The 19,227-nt window shown below is 42.8% G+C and overlaps 1 pseudogene across 1 annotated transcript in view; it reads left to right on the forward strand.

The window, feature by feature from the left end:
- Window positions 1-19,227, forward strand: part of LOC123999500 — a 79,192-nt pseudogene that overhangs the window by 14,308 nt on the left and 45,657 nt on the right. Inside the window, exon 2 of the transcript XR_006832465.1 lies at window positions 9,688-9,857. The product of XR_006832465.1 is annotated as a protein tweety homolog 3-like (transcript). The remainder of the gene's footprint in view (window positions 1-9,687; window positions 9,858-19,227) is intronic.

A 19,227-nucleotide genomic window follows, 5' to 3' on the forward strand; every position in this document is an offset into this window, starting at 1 on the left:
GGCCCCACTTCACAGTAGAAGCATCAGACAAGGTTCTAAAGACTGTTGATGTCTAGTGGAAGCCTTAAGAATTGCAACATACCAATATCCCACTGTATCTTCAATAGGAGCTGAGTTGAAAATAGACCAACCTCAGATTTCCCACTTCCTGGTTGGATTTTTTTCTCAGGTTTTTGCCTGTCATGAGTTCTGTTATATTCACAGACATCATTAAAACAGTTTTAGAAACTTGTTTTCTATCCAAATCTACTAATAATATGCATATTCTAGCTTTTATGGCTTTGTAGCAGGCCATTTACTCTGTGCATGCTTTTCATCCGGACGTGAAAATACTGCCACCGACCCCAAAGAAGTTAAACCCTTTCAATGAAGATCTGTGAAGTTATTTAGATTTTTACAAATTATCTTTGAAAGACCGGGTCCTGAAAAAGGGACATGTCTATAAGTGAAAGCATTATTGCTAAATGTTTTGATAAGCAGTGATCTGATAACTACATACAGTGGGGCAAAAAAGTATTTAGTCAGCCACAAATTATGCATGTTCTCCCACTTAAAAAGATGAGAGGCCTATAATTTTCATCATAGGTATACTTCAACTATGACACAAAATGAGGGGGAAAAATCCAGAAGATCACATTGTAGGATTTTTAATGAATTTATTTGCAGATTATGGTGGAAAATAAGTATTTCCAAATGCCTGAAATTGGAAATTGCTCCCAAGGACGAACCAGACTTGTTGAGGTCTACAAAAACAATTCCGAGGTCTTGGCTGATTTCTTTTGATTTTTTCCCCCATGATGTCAAGCAACAAGGCACTGAATTTGAAGGTAGGCCTTGAAATACATGCACAGGTACCACTCCAAATGACTCGAATTATGTCAATTAGCCTATCAGAAGCTTCTAAAGCCATAACATAATTTTCTGGAATTTTCCAAGCTGTTTAAAGGCACAGTCAACTTATTGTATGTTTAACTTCTGACCTACTGGAATTGTGATACAGTGAAATAATCTGTCTGTAAACAATTGTTGGAAAAATGACTTGTGTCATGCACAAAGTAGATGTCCTAACCGACTTGCCAAAACTATAGTTTGTTAACAAGAAATTTGTGAAGTGGTTGAAAAACAAGTTTTAATGGCTCTGACCTAAGTTTATGTAAACTTATGTATTTATATATTAATGTGTGTATGTACATATCCTCCGTAGGAAATCGTATAGATACTACAATAGGCATGATCATTTAAGTTGACATTGCACATTGGGTGGACTGACGGCAATCTTTGTGGCACTAATTTGAAGTTAAAATTACAATTCACTTAAAATGTCAAAGGTGTTGCAGTGGTGTGAAGGGATAGGTCCATTGGTGGTTAAAAAAATTATTCAACAACAAATAACAAATCTAGAATTTAGAAAAGTTTGACAAACCTGTTTTGTAAGCTTTTAACAATATCGAACTGAAGTATTTATATTTTCCAGTGATAAAGACATCATTACCTCGCTATTGCCCACCACCAATTTCCACTACCATAGATTTAGAGGTTACGCCAATGAGTGTGTAGTAGAAGATGAGTGAGTGCAGCAGTCCAGTGCAAGCGAGCTGCACAGCTGAAGATTGGGGAGGGGAGAACCATCCTCCTGCACTCTGCAGCATGGCACACAGAATTAATGGATATTCTCAGCTCATTTACTTGAGGGTTTCACTCAACCCTTACTGAAGTAAAATCCACTCTGTCTTTGATGTGCTGATCAGTGACCTTTTTCTCTTTTTAACGGCAAGTGTTAAGAATTTAGTGTTGAAGTGGATTTCAAAATGAGAGATAATTGCCAGTCTGTCGACAGGGTACGACAAAAGCCAGGATTTGTTTTACCCCCCCCCCCACGGGAGTGGGACTGGAGCTCGGTTTGTTTGGGTGTGGGCAGACTGGGGTGAGGAAAGTAGACAGGGCCAGCATGGTTTCAGCCTCCTACCTTGGTTAGAGACCCAGGAGAGAGCCCAGGCTAGCCTGAGGAATGGGAAAATATATATTCTTTAGATTTAGGCCATACTTGGCCAGAAATGCCTTTTTTTAAAGTAGGCTACTTTGGTTAAGGCAAGTATGTTGACATCCACACTGCCAATAGCACAGTGAGATCGATGTATGAGAGAACCAATTTTTATGTACCTGGTGTGGTGGAGTGTTAGCCAAAAATGAAATTGTATTTAAACATTTACTTTGTCTTTACGTAGTGTCATCTAATGATGTGCCTTCATGCACAGGAAGTGGAGAAGGGCAACAGGGTGATAATCTGTTATGTCAGCTTGTTCACCTGGTGTGACACAAGACTTCCTAGCTGTTACAGGAAACAGGCTGTTTGTCACTGCATCCGTCTGCATATGTTCGTCAAGCAGTTCATTTTAGATGGGGAATTTGACCTGGAAGTGAAACTTGATTGTAATGGACAAAGTGGACAGTTGAGTCAGCACGTGTTATTTTCTCTCTTCCCTTGTCTTGTGATTTGGGTCTGCTATTCTTTCATGGCAATGTGTCCAATTCAAAGCCATACTTAAGTGCCCTTTAATTGAACACATATGGACCACAATTGGCTTTTTTGGTATGTGAAAAACAACTCCCATCCCTGAAACTTGAATCAAAACATAAAACAAGGACCATTTCCTTTTCTAGACAACGGGGAGTGAAAATGAAAGAAATCATGACTAAAAGGTAGAGAATTACTTTTAAATTGAAGGTCATTATTAGTCAGCATTGAATTCCCATCATCTTGGATCAGAAGCTGGGAAGATGAGAAGGGGTTGAAACAATGCCAGCATCCTGTTCACAGGATGGTACGGCTCCTCTCCAGACCCTTTGAACTTCACTTAGTCAGACAGTGACAATGACTATTTTCCATTTATTTAACCACTCAAGGTATGAATTTTCTCAACTTGCATTTCAGCATATGTAGTATTTGAAAATGTTTGCGCTGTGTATCCATGAAGTAGTGGTATAATATCACTAGGTCGCTCTGGATAAGAGCGTCTGCTAAATGACTTAAATGTAATGTAAATGTACTAGGTAACACAGATGGCTGCCCAGGAGATGGAGCTCAGTGAGATACTGTAATTTGAGTTCAGATATTGTTTCTCCAGGGTGGGGGAACCGTCTCAATAAAGCGCTTCAATGGAGAGGCCTCTATTCACCAAGAGCCCAGGGGCAGCCCGTTAGGCTGATCTTAATGAAAAATGCATCTGTTTAGAGAACCAGGGTGCCGGTATTTTCCTGTTTAATATATCCGACTACTAGGGGAGGAGAAACTGTCTGGATCGAAATCTGTGTAATTACAATGAACTTCCAACCTGTATTCCCCCACAGGAATACAAACATGAGCGAGAGGCCTGTGTGAACTACATATGAAGTGCCTACCCTCTCCCTATGTGCTGCAGGCTGAAGTATGGGACTGGTGCTGGACCTACAGTACTCAGCAATAGACCCGTTTCTCTAGCACAATACTTAACATGTCATCAGGCCATGAGATCCATTTGATAATAGGTGTTATGCTGTTTCAGTTTGATCATACACTGCTCAAAAAAATAAAGGGAACACTTAAACAACACACTGTAACTCCAAGTCAATCACACTGTGAAGTCAACTGTGAAGTCAAACTGTCCACTTAGGAAGCGACACTGATTGACAATACATTTCACATGCTGTTGTGCAAATGGAATAGACAACAGGTGGAAATTATAGGCAATTAGCAAGACACCCCCAATAAAGGAGCGGTTCTACAGGTGGTGACCACAGACCACTTCTCAGTTCCTATGCTTCCTGGCTGAAGTTTTGGTCACTTTTGAATGCTGGCGGTGCTTGCACTCTAGTGGTAGCATGAGATGGGGTCTACAACCCACACAAGTGGCTCAGGTTGTGCATCTCATCCAGGATGGCACATCAATGCGAGCTGTGGCAAGAAGGTTTGCTGTGTCAGCATTGTGTCCAGAGCATGGAGGCGCTACCAGGAGACATGGAGGAGGCTGTAGGAGGGAAACAACCCAGCAGCAAGACCGCTACCTCTGCCTTTGTGCAAGGAGGAGCAGCACTGCCAGAGCCCTGTAAAAAAGACCTCCAGTTGGCCACAAATGTGCATGTGTCTGCTCAAATGGTCAGAAACAGACTCCATGAGGGTGGTATGAGGGCCCAACGTCCACAGGTGGGGGTTGTACTTACAGCCCAATACCGTGCAGGACGTTTGACATTTGCCAGAGAACATCAAGATTGGCAAATTCGCCACTGGCGCCCTGTGCTCTTCACAGATGAAAGCAGGTTCAAACTTAGCACATGTGACAGATTTGACAGAGTCTGGAGACGCCGTGGAGAACGTTCTGCTGCCTGCAACATCCTCCAGTATGACCGGTTTGGTGGTGGGTCAGTCATGGTGTGGGGTGGCATTTCTTTGTGGGGCCGCACAGCCCTCCATGTGCTCGCCAGAGGTAGCCTGACTGCCAATAGGTAGCGAGATGAGATCCTCAGACCCCTTGTGAGACCATATGCTGGTGCGGTTGGGTTCCTCCTAATGCAAGACAATGCTAGACCTCATGTGGCTGGAGTGTGTCAGCAGTTCCTGCAAGAGGATTGATGCTTTGATGCTATGGACTGGCCCGCCCGTTCCCCAGACCTGAATCCAATTGAGCACATCTGGGACATCATGTCTCACTCCATCCACCAACGCCACGTTGTACCACAGACTGTCCATGAGTTGGCGGATGCTTTAGTCCAGGTCTGGGAGGAAATCCCTCAGGAGACCATCCGCCACCTCATCAGGAGCATGCCCAGGCATTGTAGGGAGGTCATACAGGCACGTGGAGGCCACACACACTACTGAGCCTCATTTTGACTTGTTTTAAGGACATTACATCAAAGTTGGATCATCCTGTAGTGTGGTTTTCTACTTTAATTTTGAGTATGACTCCAAATCCAGACCTCCATTGGTTGATAAATTTGATTTCCATTGATCATTTTTGTGTGATTTTGTTGTCAGCACATTCAACTATGTAAAGAAAAAAGTATTTTAAGAATATTTCATTCATTCAGATCTAGGATGTGTTATTATAGTGTTCCCTTAATTTTTTTGAGCAGTGTATTTAGCCTAAACTCGCATTTTTGTTTGCTCGAGCTCTCTTCACCTCTTTCTCTCTTTCTTTATTTTTCTCTCAATTCAATTCAAGGGGCTTCATTGGCACGGGAAACATATGTTAACATTGCCATAACAAGTGAAGTAGATAATATACAAAAGTGAAATAAACTATTAAAATGAACAGTAAACATTACACTCACCGAAGTTCCAAAAGAATAAAGACATTACAAATGTCATACTATATGTTGTAACGATGTACAAATGGTAAAAGTACTCACTCACATTCACCCTAAGACTTCCAAGGTTCAGCAGATGGGTGCCCTTTCACATCAAAGCTCTATATCGTAAGATCTGATCCCAGACCATATGACATCTACCTTGCAGCCTAGCCAGGACTTTATGTCAGTATTGAACCCACTTTCTTATCATTTTGATCCACTTTACCCGTAGGTGAATAAAGTGTCCTACTACTACATAAATTGTCTTGCTGATATGATTTTACACTCCAAGTTGAGAAGGCTACACTGCCAATAGAGAAGACAAGCTCTTGCTATTCTTTGGACATTAGGCTAAATCAGGGGAGCAGGCATATCCTCATTGATACAGGCCGTGCTCCCAGATTGGCTTGTTTTTAGCTGCATTCCTGCTCAGTTGCAGCATTCTGTTTCCTGTTCACTTTTGCCTTACTTTTAAGCCAGTTGGCAGTTTCCACATAGACCCTTGTTCTCTTTTCCCTGTTCTGAAATGAGGCTATGTGAGAGAGATTCATTTGCCACTATAGCACACTCCAAATAATGTCTTAATGATTGAAACATGCTTTATATAAAGCTCATAACGGGCTCTACCCAGTTGGTTACAATGATCAAATCTAACTTTATTTGTCACATGCTTTGTTAACAAGGGTGAAATGCTTGCATACAGGTCCTTGTCAACAATGCAGAGAAAGAAAAAAGAAACATTAGAAAAACTTGGCCGTATACATGGGATGAATGTGTAGGGGTACGATGTAATTGAGATGGATATGTACATCTACGTATGGGTAAAGTGACAAGGCAGCTGGATAGATAATCAACAGTTACCAGACACTCATTTAACACCAACCAAAATAATTTGTTCATTTAAGCAACAAGGCAACAAGGGGGGTGTGGTATATGACCAATATACCACGGCTAATGGCTGTTCTTTAAGCACGACACAATGCAGAGTACCTGCCAATCAGTTGTCAGCCAATCAGCATTCAGGGCTCAAACTTCTGCCTATATCCTCTTTCATTTAAGGAATGTGAATTATTTGTTTTCTAAGCAATCTTTACTTGGCATACAGTTGGCAGTATAAAGTCTATTTTGTTTTTCCTGTGCAAGAATTAATGACCTTTTGTCTGAGATGGGCTCGGTAAGTAAATGCATCTGAATATCATTAAAGTCAAGAAGTCTTAATGGATTTACTTCGAGAGCCTTCATTTCCTTTTATGTACTGTTCCATTTTAGGGAGAATGCTTTGTTTTTTTTGTTCGCTTTTCACTGTCCGCACTCGAGGTCGACCGATCAAGTTTTCATAACAATCGGAAATCCGTATTTTTGAGCACCAATTTTTTTATATATATATATTTATTTAACTAGGCATGTCAGTTAAGAACACATTCTTATTTTCAATGACGGCCTAGGAACGGTGGGTTAACTGCCTCGTTCAGGGGCAGAATGACAGATTTTCACCTTGTCAGCTCGGGGGATCCAATCTTGCAACCTTACAGTTAACTAGTCCAACGCAATAACGACCTGCCTCTCTCTCGTTGCACTCCACAAGGAGACTGCCTGTTACGCGAATGCAGTAAGCCAAGATAAGTTGCTAGCTAGCATTAAACTTATCTTATAAAAAACAATCAATCATAATCACTAGTTGATTATATTACTAGATATTATCTAGTGTGTCCTGCGTTGCATATAATCTGACTGAGCATACAAATATCTAAGTATCTGACTGAGCGGTGGTAGGCAGAAGCAGGCGCATAAATATTCATTCAAACAGCACTTTCGTGCATTTTGCCAGCAGCTCTTCGTTGAGCGTCAAGCATTGCGCTGTTTATGACTTCAAGCCTATCAACTCCCGAGATGAGGCTGGTGTAACCAAAGTGAAATGGCTAGCTAGTTAGCGCGCACTAGTAGCATTTCAAACGTCACTCGCTCTGAGCCGTCTAGTAGTTTTCCCCTTGCTCTGCATGGGTAACCCTGCTTCGATGGTGGCTGTTGTGTTGCTGGTTCGAGCCCAGGGAGGAGCGAGGAGAGGGACGGAAGCTATACTGTTACACTGGCAATACTAAAGTGCCTATAAGAACATCCAATAGTCAAATGTTAATGAAATACAAATGGTATAGAGGGAAATAGTCCTATAATTCCTATAATAACTACAACCTAAAACTTATTACCTGGGAATATTGAAGACTCTTGTTAAAAGGAACAACCAGCTTTCATATGTTCTCATGTTCTGAGCCAGGAACTGAAACTTTAGCTTTCTTACATAGCACACATTGCACTTTTACTTTCTTCTCCAACACTTTGTTTTTGCATTATTTAAACCAAATTGAACATGCTTCATTATTTACTTGAGGCTAAATTGATTTTATTGATGTATTATATTAAGTTAAAATAAGTGTTCATTCAGTATTGTTGTAATTGTCATTATTACAAATAAAAAAAAAATTGGCCTATTAGTATCGGCCTTTTTGGTCATCCAATAATCGGTATCGGCGCTGAAAAATCATAATCGGCCGACCTCTAGTCCGCACGCATGAACAGAAGACTGGAGCCCAGGTGGCGCCTAAAATTAGATCCTTATTTAGCATTTGCCCAAAGGAGCTGGGCTGTCCTGCATTTTGTAAATCATTTCCTATCTCAAAGGAGCTCAGAGCAGCTGTTGTTGAGGAAGGGTGCGGTAATACTGGATTCATTCTCATTTAAGGCGTTACAACAACAGGAGAAGGCAGAGAAGAACAATAATCCAAAAGACCATTTCCTATGCACATTTGTTCTCAACCTGATATCCATGAGGTAGTGAAGCCAAATAATTACCACTGCTACCTGGGCATTTTAATAATATACAGTATTGCATTGGACAAATCACTTCAAATGTACATCTGACAGCAGTAAAGAGCGAGTGAGCGGTGCTAAGCCCAAATGACAGTGGCCTTCCTCTGTCACCCCAGGGCTCTGGTCACTTAAGACTTTGTCTGGAATGGAATGACAGTCATTCTTCTCTTTTCCCTCTGCTGGAGAAGTAAGTCGCCTCACACGAACCCTGACTCTCTTTACCCCACTTCCTATAAAGTCACAAGCTCTGGTCTGGCCTGAGCCAACACAATACTCTCTCCAGCACCCCGTTTGGAATGGGGAAGATGGCAGCTTGTGAGCGTCCAAAGATTCCAGTCATTTTGAAGTGTTCACATGGAAACAGGGGTTCACTGGGCCCACAAAAATCAAGTTATTTGATATTAAGCCACGCCCAAATTTCATACAGGATATATCCATTACGATGAATCATAAGACTGACGGTACTGTACAGCAGACAGATTGGGAGCATAATATGCTTTACAGTATCTTCTGTTTTTATGATTCATCGTAATGGATATATCCTGTTTGAAATTTGGGCTTGATTTGAAATAATTGTGGCCTTACCCTGTATTATGAGAACGGGCTTTAAGTGAAACTTCAAAAATGAGGTCAGGGAAACACAGATTATTCATGTGTGAGGACGTTCGAGACTAAGATTATATGGTTTCTATGTGTTTCAGTAGGCTTTCTCAGAGTATGCGTCTTATGGTGGTGTGTTTGTGCTTGTTCATGATGGGGGGTTTTATGAGACTTGAGGTTTTTCTCCTCTGCCTTCTACGTTATTCTCAAAGTTATGACGATAACCCTTAATTAACTGTGATCTGGTGTAAATGAGCTATGACGAGCCAAAGGGCATAGCTAATAATCAGAGACCATCTCATTGCCATGTGACTCCTCTGGGTGGTCAGAGTGTATATCTGCTTTAATAGCTTCTCATTCCTTGCAGACTGGATGTGCAAGATAGCCTAGCGGTTAGAGTGTTGGGCCAGTAACCAAAAGTTTACTGGTTTGAAGCCCCAAGCCGGCATTGTGGGGAAATCTGCCGTTCTGCCCTTGAGGAAGGCAGTTAATCCCCAACAACAACTGCTCCCCGGTCTCTGATGACATGGATGTCTTTTTAAGGCAGCCCCCCCCACACACACACACCTCTCTGATTCAGAGGGGTGGCCATAAATGCGGAAGACACATTTAGGTTGAATGCATTGTTGTGCAACTGACTAGGTATCCCCTTTCCCTCAATATCATTCCAACGGGCAACAGCTATGCAGTAAAATAAAATGTAAAGGTCTAAATTAGACTATTGTTCTAGGACCACTAAATGGATCCTGGATGCTTGGCTCCTGTATCTCTACATCCTACAAAGTCTCTCTGAAAGCTTTCCCCAGCAGGTGTGTGTGTGTAATAACTGCAAAACTTTCCATTGCTATTATTCATTATGTGTGTGAGATGACGTCTCATCGTCCTCTTGTTCCCCCTCAGTCCATCCTGCTGCTGGGAGGCGTGGCTCTAGCTTGCCTGGCCCTGGACCTGCTCTTCCTGCTCTTCTACTCCTTCTGGCTGTGCTGCCGGCGGAAGAAGAGCGAGGAGCAGCCCAACGCCGACTGCTGCTGCACCGCCTGGTGTGTCATCATCGCCACGCTCGTCTGCAGGTGAGTCCCACATGGAAAGACGTACGGCTGTGATCACTCAACAGACCCTTGGTTCACTACCCAAAATACAGGCCTAGCTGTAATGAGGTGGGCCATCTCTAATTTCAACATGTAAAGCCTGGGACTGCAGATGACAATGCAAGGATTAGCAGTGTTCGCCATCACCCCTTAACATCCTCGATTGGCCCTGTAGTGCACAGACATAAGCGCGTTCCATGCATGATGGAGCAGTTTGTGCCTTTTTAATCTCCTCCTTGATACCTTTGTTATCTAACACATTGCCAGCAGTCTTTCTCTGAGATGAGTGAACACCACCCACGGTGTCATACGTGACTGGCTTTAAGACCTCATGCCAAGTCTGCCAGAGGGAATTTATTAGGGGTTTAACGGTACATGTATTCGTGTTCGGTCCATAATGTGAACCCGAATGAATACATAAAAGATATTTACAGTCCAACATAAGAGTACATTTCAGGATATTCTGTTAAAACAGCTAGATCCTTTGCATATTTTTTTTTGCAACATTTTAATTTTAATTGCAGCATATCAAACTGTACTTTTGTGAGGTGCAGAAGTAAATTATTTTTGTATGATGGCGAGTGGTGGGATTGATTAACCAGAATTTAACCAGAATTTATATACAATGCTCAAAAAAATAAAGGGAACACTAAAATAACACATCCTAGATCTGAATGAATGAAATATTCTTATTAAATACTTTTTTCTTTACATAGTTGAATGTGCTGACAACAAAATCACATGAAAATGATCAACGGAAATCAAATTTATCAACCCATGGAGGTCTGGATTTGGAGTCGCACTTAAAATTAAAGTGGAAAACCACACTACAGGCTGATCCAACTTTGATGCAATATCCTTAAAACAAGTCAAAATGAGGCTCAGTAGTGTGTGTGCCTCTATGACCTCCCTACAATGCCTGGGCATGCTCCTGATGAGGTGGCGGATGGTCTCCTGAGGGATCTCCTCCCAGACCTGGACTAAAGCCAGAACCCAGGGCCAACCGCACCAGCATATGGTCTCACAAGGGGTCTGAGGATCCTATCTCGGTACCTAATGGCAGTCAGGCTACCTCTGGCGAGCACATGGAGGGCTGTGCGGCTCCCAAAATAAATGCCACCCCACACCGTGACTGACCCACCACCAAACCGGTCATGCTGGAGGATGTTGCAGGCAGCAGAACGTTCTCCACGGCGTCTCCAGACTGTCACGTGCTCAGTGTGAACCTGCTTTCATCTGTGAAGAGCACAGGGCGCCAGTGGCGAATTTGCCAATCTTGGTGTTCTCTGGCAAATGCCAAACGTCCTGCACGGTATTGGGCTGTAAGCACAACCCCCACCTGTGGACGTTGGGCCCTCATACCACCCTCATGGAGTCTGTTTCTGACCATTTGAGCAGACACATGCACATTTGTGGCCTGCTGGAGGTCATTTTGCAGGGCTCTGGCAGTGCTCCTCCTGCTCCTCCTTGCACAAAGGCGGAGGTAGCGGTCCTGCTGCTGGGTTGTTGCCCTCCTATGGCCTCCTCCACGTCTCCTGATGTACTGGCCTGTCTCCTGGTAGTGCCTCCATGCTCTGGACACTACGCTGACAGACACAGAAAACCTTCTTGCCACAGCTCGCATTGATGTGCCATCCTGGATGAGCTGCACTACCTGAGCCACTTGTGTGGGTTGTAGACTCCGTCTCATTGAACCACTAGAGTGAAAGCACCGCCAGCATTCAAAAGTGACCAAAACATCAGCCAGGAAGCATAGGAACTGAGAAGTGGTCTGTGGTAACCACCTGCAGAACCACTCCTTTATTGGGGGTGTCTTGCTAATTGCCTATAATTTCCACCTGTTGTCTATTCCATTTGCACAACAGCATGTGAAATGTATTGTCAATCAGTGTTGCTTCCTAAGTGGACAGTTTGATTTCACAGAAGTGTGATTAACTTGGAGTTACATTATGTTGTTTAAGTGTTCCCTTAATTTTTTTGAGCAGTGTATATAGGACTGGGAAAAATCTACTTGAATGGCCCTCCAACAGGTACATTTCCACCTCTCACATAGTTCGAAACGCAGCATCAGAGTGGAAGCTTGAGAGGCCCAACATAACAGTTCTGTCACAACAGACAATGCCAGGAACATTGTGAATGCTGAACATTGTGAACAGCATTTAATTTTCCCACTGTACCGAAACCAAACTGAAACGTGACTCCAAAACCGCAACACGTACCGAACCGTGGGTTTGGTGAACTATTACACCCCTAGAATTTATGCATAGTTTACTCTGCTGGAGGCTGTGCTCTAAGGAGAGCAGAACTGTGACCTGTCTCCAAACTCATAATGGACACAGGAGGTATTTGACACACACTGTCAGATGCCACTTTTATTGTTGTTTATACCTCTCCCCTTCTGAACTGAGGATACAAGAGCAGATCTTCATTTGACATTGGACTTCACAAACCATGGGTTGCATGCTGTAGTCTGGGGATGACAGACAGGACCCCCACAATTCTTCTAAACTTTGGCCCATAAATGTAATCCCTTTGAGAAAATATTTTGTTTTTGTGTAGGCAAACAATTTCTCTGCAGTGGAAGGGATGTAGTTTGGTATCTTGTAGCATCTGAAAGCTGCTGTTACTGGTTTAGTGTCTAACTACTGTGGTGAGATGGTGGTATTTTTAGAACTAATCTTCTGCTTACTTCATTGAAGCTCTCAATTGGAGGGTAGGCTACTTGGGCGCTTGCTGCTTGGTGTTAACCCCTTCCCGTCTGGTGTTCACATGTTTTAAACAATCTAGCATCTATTCAAGCAGAGAATGAGAGGTGCACAGGGTTAAAAGGCTTGACACCACAAATCCCTCTACTAGATACGTTCTGCAGTCTGCCTCAAATTAAATAATCCTCAATCACAGCTACTTTTTTGTATCTAGGCTGTTAGATTTCCTTTCTTAGAAAGGTTATCTAACTACTTACAGTTGAAGTCTGAAGTTTACACACACTTAGGTTATTAACTTATTTTTCAACCACTCCACAAATGTCTTGTTAACAAACTATAGGTTTGGCAAGTCGGTTATGACATCTACTTTGTGCATGACACAAGTAATTATTCCAACAATTGTTTACAGACAGATTATTTCAATTATAATTCACTGTATCACAATTCCAGTGGGTCAGAAGTTTACATACACAAAGTTGACTGTGCCTTTTAAATAGCTTAGAAAATTCCAGAAAAGGATGTCATGGCTTTAGAAGCTTCTGATAGGCTAATTGACCTCATTTGAGTCAATTGGAGGTGTACCTGTGGATGTATTTCAAGGCCTACCTTCAAACTCAGTGCCTCTTTGCCTGACATCATGGGAAAATCCAAAGATAACAGCCAAGAACTCAAATTGTAGACGAGTCTGGTTCATCCTTGGGAGCAATTTCCAAACAAATCAAATCAAATTGTATTTGTCACATACACATGGTAAGCAGATGTTAATGCGAGTGTAGCGAAATGCTTGTGCTTCTAGTTCCGACAATGCAGTAATAACCAACAAGTAATCTAACTAACAATTCCAAAACTACTGTCTTATACACACAAGTGTAGGGGGATAAAGAATATGTACATAAAGATATATGAATGAGTGATGGTACAGAGCGGCATAGGCAAGATACAGTAGATGGTATCGAGTACAGTATATACATATGAGATGAGTATGTAAACAAAGTGGCATAGTTAAAGTGGCTAGTGATACATGTATTACATAAAGATGCAGTAGATGATAGGTACCACGTTAATCTGTACAAACAATAGTATGCCAGTATAAACACCATGGGACCACGCAGCCGTCACACCGCTCAGGAAGGAGACGCGTTCTGTCTTCTAGAGATGAACGTACTTTGGTGCGAAAAGTGAAAATCAATCCCAGAAGCAAAGGACCTTGTGAAGATGCTGGAGGAAACGGGTACAAAAGTATATATCCACAGTAAAACGAGTCCTATATCGACATAACCTGAAAGGCCACTCAGCAAGGAAGATGCCACTGCTCCAAAGCCCCCATTTAAATATAATAAAAACTTGTTGTTTTTTATTTATTTTAAGAGCCAGACTACTGTTTGCAACTGCACATGGAGACAAAGATCGTACTTTTAGGAGAAATGTCTTCTGGTCTGATGAAACAAAAATACAACTGTTTTTGACCATCGTTATGTTTGGAGGAAAAAGGGGGATGCTTGCAAGCCGAAGAACACCATCCCAACCATGAACCAGGGGGTGGCAGCATCATGTTGTGGGGGTGCTTTTCTGCAGGAGGGACTGGTGCACTTCAGGAAAATTGTGTGGATATATTGAAGCAACATCTCAAGACATCAGTCAGGAAGTTAAAGCTTGGTCGCAAATGGGTCTTCCAAATGGACAATGACCCCAAGCATACTTCCAAAGTTGTGGCAAAATGGCTTAAGGACAACAAAGTCAAGGTATTGGAGTGGCCATCACACAGCCCTGACCCCAATCCAGTAGAACATTTTTGGGCAGAACTGAAAAAGCTTGTGGTGCAAGGAGACCTACCAACCTGACTCAGTTACACCATCTCTGTCAGGAGAAATGGGCCAAAATTCACCCAACTTATGGTGAGAAGCTTGTGGAAGTCTTCCTGAAACATTTGACCCAAGTTAACCTGTTACCTGCTGCATCCCTTGTTCTCAATTTCCTCCTGAAGACATACCCTAATCTAACTGCCTGTAGCTCAGCTCCAGAGGCAAGGATATGCATATTCTTGGTATCATTTGAATGGAAACATTCTGAAGTTTGTTGAAATGTTAATTGAATGTAGGGGAATATAACACCAATAGATCTGGTAGAAGAAAAAAACCTCAAAAATGAGCGAGCTACAATGACATTGAGCATGAAGTCACCCAGGTGTCCCACTCAAATGTACCCAAGTGGCCGAATTGGTACAGTGATTCATTTTGAAGGAAAGAACAATATACAAAATACATAAATGCTATTCTAACACACACCCCCAAAAATATATATTTAAAAAATATATATACCGTAATTTCCGGACTATAAGCCGCTACTTTATTCCCATGCTTTGAACCTCGCGGTTTATACAATGACACGGCTAATTTATGAATTTTTCCCGCTTTCACAAGATTTATGCCGCCAAAAAACTGAGCACCGTCACATAATGTGCTCAAACTTCCCATCATTCTGATTACGGTAGTAATTTTGTCACCCTCATCATGGCAAAGACACGAAGAAATGCATATGATGCAGCTTTCAAGTTGAAAGCGATCGATCTGGCTGTTGGAAATGGAGCTACCGCACGGGAGCTTGGCCTTAAAGTCGTTGTAAACAGCAGCGTGAGGAACTGACTCAGTGCAAAAAGACAAGAAAAGCTTTCAGAGGGAAGAAAAGCAGATGGCCCAAAGTATTTGCAGCCACTCGACATCAGTGTCAGTCGTGCATTTAAGGTGGCGCTCCTTGTTCAGTGGGAGGCTTGGATGACAAGTGGGGAGAAATCCTTCACTAAAACGGGCTGCATGCGAAGAGCATCTTATGGTCAAGTCTGCCAGTGGGTCCTGACAGCGTGGAGCATTGTCAAAAAATCCACTATCATCAACGGGTTTCGAAAGGCTGGACTGCTGCGTGTTGAAGGGGCAGCATGAGCTGAGCGGGGTATTTGCCTCCGGATGAAAGTGACGAGAGCGACAATGAAAATGATCCAACATCGGATGAAGCAATTCTGAGGCTATTTAACTCCGACACCGAAGGAGATTACTTCAGTGGTTTCAGTGCACAGGAGGAGGAAGATAGTGCCCAAGTTAATTTGTTTCAATGTACCGGTAGGCACCTGCGGCTTATGGACATGTGCGGCTTATTTATGTACAAAATACATCATTTTTTATAATTCAGTGGGTGCGGTTTATATTCAGGTGTGCTTAATAGTCCAGCAATTATGGTATTTATAAATAAAAATAACAAGAGTAACTATTTACACATGTTCTATTTACAATATTGTGAAGACCCTCAGTCCTCTACACAATATTGTGCTGCTGGTGCCATGGCCCATAGCATAGGTGTAAAGCAGAGGCTTACTGAACAGGTGGTGCAGGTGATGGGGCATTTCCTGTTACAAAGGCATCTCCCTACTGTGCCCTTTTTGCCCTGAGGCACATTCATGCCTGCAGAGATGAATCTGGTCAGGTGAACAACACTGGTTGGAGCAGAAGGGACAGAGGTAGAGGGGACAGAAGGTGTTACAGTGGACTTGCTGTAGCTAGCAAGCTCCTGGATGAGTAGCTCCCTGAAGGCTAGCTGTGAGATGGGGGGCTGTCCACAGCTCTTGGCTATTTCCTTCTGCAGGATGAAGGAATTCACCACAGCAATGTCAAGGAAATTATAGAAAAATGTCTTGTACCATTTCATGGTCTTGTGGAGAACATTGTAGTATCATATCCTACCTCCCATGCCCTTGTTGTAGTCCTTCACAGCAGCTGGAACGGGGACATTTTTTGTGGTCCATGCCCCACTACTGTCCTTCACACGCCTGACGACGTGATCGCCACTGGAGGACTTGTGGATAGTTGTGCACATGACCACCTCTCTGGGATCCATCCACTTTACAAAGAGCAGGCCATCTTCACGAATCCATCTCATGGTACCCCGCTCAGCCCGATAGGCATGTTGTTCACCTTTGTTTTTGGAAAGCCCTCTCTGTTGGTCCGGATGGTGCCACAAGCCCACACTTCCCGCTTCCTCAGCTCTGTAAACAGGGTAGGGCTTGTATAGAAGTTGTCCACAAACAGTTTGTAGTCCTTCCCCAGCAGTTGAAAATCCAATAACTCCATAACGGAATCATAACTCAGTCCATTACCGGTAGCAAAACTGTTTATCCCCTCATAAACACAAAAATTGCAAGTGTAGGCACACACAGAATCTTCCAAAACAAACAGTTTGTAACCCCATTTGGTTGGTTTGTTACACATGTACTGTTTGATGCTGATTCTGCCCTTTGAGGCTACCATCCTCTCATCAATGGACAGGTTCTGGGCAGGCTGAAAGTAGGTCTTGCAGGCCTCAACGATGTTGGGGTAGAGAGGTTTGATTTTGCAGAGCCTATCAAACCTTGCGGTGCCTCTCTTCTTGTCATTCTCCCCATCAACTTCTGGGTCACTGATGTGAAGCGCCCGTGAGATAGTCAGAAACCTTTTAGAAGACATGACAGTGGTGGGGAAAGGCAGTTGATAGAGAGCTGATGTTTTCCAGTAGTCCCTCAGAGTTTTCAACTTCACCAGCCCCATGTAAATGACCAGTGAAAGAAAGCAGAAAAGGTCTGACATGGAAATGGTCTTCCATGCCTCTTTCTTTCCTGCCTGCTTCTTAGCCCCTGACGAGGTGAAAAACAGTTGAAAAAGTTGAAGGGGGCTATACTTTGCAGTCATGTCTAGTTGAGGTCCTGGCTGCCTTTTTGGTCTAAAAACTGTTGGAATTGGTTCCACATCTTCCAACACAGTGTCAACGACCCTCTGGCCCTCTGTCTGTGGGTTTCTGTCTTCCCCACCTCCGCTTCTTTGTCACTGACTTCAAACCTCTAGATGGCAGGGTAGGTGTGGAGCCAGTGACAGCAGGGGTCCTGCTGGATGAACAAGCTTCAGAGGGGGATGGACACCTAGACATTGGTGGCGCATAATCAGAATCGCTACCACTGTGGAAAAAATCATTGTTTCAGTAAGAATACTTTAACGTATGAGCCCTGTATCAACACGTAAAATAAACAGATGTATATAGAGTACAGGGAACATAATCACTATGGTGAAGTGCTGTAAAATAAATGTAAAAAATATCGCACACAATGTATAGCCAATGTGTACCTTACACATTTCATTACTGATGATAGTTGTATATATTGCAAACAAAAAATCTCATAAATTATATTTTATATTAATTTTAAACAACGACATTAGCATGATAAGTTTTTACCAGTCCAGCATGGAATCCTCTCCGTACAGAAACATGTCTTCAACTTGCCTCGCTGAAAGATTCATCTTCCTGAAGCAACTCTGTCTTTCTCTATCAATTTCTTCTATAATTTGGGTTACATCTGTATATCTAGACTTTGTTTTAGCTTTTCATAATTTAAATATATAAAATAGCTGAAAATGCACTTCACTATGTACTTCTATGCGTAACACTCGTGGCTCCGTCAAGTAGGATTTGCAATGGCGAATGAACTTCTTTTACGCCAGAGGCTGGTCTTTGAACGTATAACCATTACATATTGCCGTTTGCCTCAGCTCATTGGCTATCTTCCAAGCTCGATTTCAAGATGATCAGTGGTCATCGGGCCAAAATACAGTCAATCAACGACAGACCGCTACTACCATTGGTGCGCAATGAGGTCATTGATTGGTGTCTTCAAATCGGGTTGTTTCGGTCAATGCGTCCTGGAAAAAGAGCCATCAAGTGTGATTGTGTTACTAACAAACAGAGGATTGCAATGAAACCAACCATGACTGGATAAACGTGTGTTTAGTGTGTATTTACCACAAATGTTTCATCCAAAGTTGAATGAGACGGAAATCACGACGCAAGCGATTTACAAATGTTTCGTGTTAGGCTATAAAAATGGATTTTATCAAACAAAACTAACATTCACTGTGGAGCTAGGACAATTGGCATTGCCACCAGAGGAATATTTAAGGTAAGTGATTTATTTTATTGTTATTTCTGACTTTTGTGACACTAATGCTTGGTTGGAAAATGCTAGTAATACTTTTGTTAGATGGGTGCTCTCCTCAGCATGGTTTGCGTTCGACGTAAAGATTTTTTGAAATCTGACACAGCGGCTGGATTAATAAGATGTTAAGATGTTAAGACACATGTATTTACAAGAATGTTTAATATTACGAATGGTGTATTTAGAATTTTAGCGCTCTGCAATTTCACTGGCTGTTGGCCAGGTGCCAGAGAGGTTAAAGCTGGTGCGAGAGAGGTTAAAGCTGGTGCGAGAGAGGTTAAAGCTGGTGCGAGAGAGGTTAAAGCTGGTGCGAGAGAGGTTAAAGCTGGTGCGAGAGCGGTTAAAGCTGGTGCGAGAGCGGTTAAAGCTGGTGCGAGAGAGGTTAAAGCTGGTGCGAGAGAGGTTAAAGCTGGTGCGAGAGAGGTTAAAGCTGGTGCGAGAGAGGTTAAAGCTGGTGCGAGAGAGGTTAAAGCTGGTGCGAGAGAGGTTAAAGCTGGTGCGAGGGAGGTTAAAGCTGGTGCGAGGGAGGTTAAAGCTGGTGCGAGGGAGGTTAAAGCTGGTGCGAGGGAGGTTAAAGCTGGTGCGAGGGAGGTTAAAGCTGGTGCGAGGGAGGTTAAAGCTGGTGCGAGAGAGGTTAAAG

This window comes from Oncorhynchus gorbuscha, linkage group LG16 (assembly GCF_021184085.1).
Source record: "Oncorhynchus gorbuscha isolate QuinsamMale2020 ecotype Even-year linkage group LG16, OgorEven_v1.0, whole genome shotgun sequence".
Classification (NCBI taxonomy): Eukaryota; Metazoa; Chordata; class Actinopteri; order Salmoniformes; family Salmonidae; genus Oncorhynchus; species Oncorhynchus gorbuscha.